General features: G+C 40.7%; 1 pseudogene; it reads right to left on the bottom strand.

The window, feature by feature from the left end:
* Window positions 1-783: 783 nt before the first annotated feature.
* Window positions 784-1,940, bottom strand: part of LOC102833472 — a 47,429-nt pseudogene continuing 46,272 nt past the window's right edge.

The following is a 1,940-nucleotide window of genomic DNA, read 5'->3' as shown; positions in this document are numbered from 1 at the left end:
TTAAAGTATCGAAGAGCAAAGATGTCAGTTTGAGGACTAAGGTATGCCTAATCCAAGCTATCGTATTTTCAATAACCTCATATGCATGTGAAAGTTGGACAGTGAACAAGGAAGACCATAGAAAAAATGATGCATTTAAGTTATGGTGTTGGAGGAGAATATTGAAAGTACCATGGGCTGCCAAAAGAACCAACGGATACTTTCTGAAAGAAGTACAGCAAGAGTGCTCCTTGGAGGCCAAGATGGCCAAACTTTGTCTCTCATACTTTGGACATATTGTCAGGTGGGACCAGTCACTGGAGAAGGATATCATGTTTGGTAAGGTGAAGGGTTAGAGAAAAAGAAGATCTCCAGAGAGATGGATTGGCAAAGTGGCAGCTTCAATGGACTCAGATGTGGCAACAATTGTGAGGATGGCGGACTAGGCAGTGTTTCATTCTGTTGTGCATAGTGTTGCTGAGTCTGTACTGATTTGATGGCACATAACAACAACAATAGCAGTGTATGGATTACAACTCATGGACCAGTACAGGGAGGACACTCTTGCACTATGGTTTGTACACACACAAAAAAATCATGGAACTTGCCTGGGGAGATCCTTAATGATTTACTGAAAATAACCCACATGTCATCTAATTTTAGGTGAAAATTTATGTCCTGGGAACTGTGATCTACGTTGCATGGTCATAAATCATACCCTAACCACTGCATAACCAGGTGGTCAAATTAATCTTGTAAACTTTTAAGATATTCAATTGTATACTCTGGTAGTGTGATTCTGAGTCAGGCTGCTAATCTCACAGGATCAGCATGCTGTTGAGCCCCTGCATAACCTCGATCTCTGCCACTGTGGCCACTTTGTTCATGAGCTGATTGGGCAATGAAAGGAGTAGTTGGAGAAAGAGCATGATTTGTTTCCATAGAATGTGTCATTCTGTCCACTTAGTTGTTAAAAATCCTCCTCTACTGAGGTAACCCTTTCATGTGCATTCACATGAGACACAAATATCCTCACCTTTTTTGCCCATTCAAAAAAATCTTTCCACATATTTTGTTCCCATAACTCCTTGTCACCAATTTTTCAATCATGTTCCTTCCAAGTCCCTGACCATGCAGCCAAACTATTGAGAACAGTTCATGAGTCAATATACAGTCACACATCTGGCCATTTCTCCTTCCAAGCAAAATGAACAAACAGATACAATGTTCAAAATTCTGTCCATTGAGAGGGTTTCCCTTCACCATTGCCGATCAGGGTAGTTCCAGAAAGGGACTATATTGGTCCTGCTGTCTACTTTTGAGTGGTGCTATGTATTGTTCAGAATGATCTGTAAACTCTTTGAGTTTTCTCTTGTACAGTAAGCTGTTCAGAAGGACTCCCCTATGAGACCATAGGTATAGACTGGGAGAGGTAAGGTAATATAAGAGGAGTGGAGACCATGGGTATTTGGGCCATTTTCTCATGCAACTTACTCATGAATTCATAACCTGCTCAAGGCAAGTCTATTATTCCACTCCAATTTAATTCTGGAATGCTGCTGTGCATGTACAACTTTATGACTCAGTGGGTTAGACAACACCCAGTTGATTATGGGTTTCTCTGCTTGCATGGTGACTTGGTGATGCAGTCATTCCAGTTGTACTAAGGCCCAGTTATAAGTCAAAAGATATTTCTTATACCTTATGATCCAGCAATTCCTCTACTTGATATTTACCCACAAGAAAAACGAGTCACAACACGAGAAGATATATGCACACCAATGTTCATAGCAGCACTATTTACAATAGCAAAAAGATGGAGACAGCCAAAGTGCCCATCAACTGAAGAAAGGATAAACAAACTGTGATACATACACACAATGGAATAGTATGCTACCTTGAAGAATAACAAGGAAGCGGCAACCCACCGCATAACATGGATGAACCTTGAGGACATTATG

This window comes from Chrysochloris asiatica, unplaced genomic scaffold (assembly GCF_000296735.1).
Source record: "Chrysochloris asiatica unplaced genomic scaffold, ChrAsi1.0 scaffold00208, whole genome shotgun sequence".
Lineage (NCBI taxonomy): Eukaryota > Metazoa > Chordata > Mammalia > Afrosoricida > Chrysochloridae > Chrysochloris > Chrysochloris asiatica.
The sequence above is the reverse complement of the archived record's forward strand: the minus strand, read 5'-3'. Positions and strand labels throughout refer to the sequence as shown.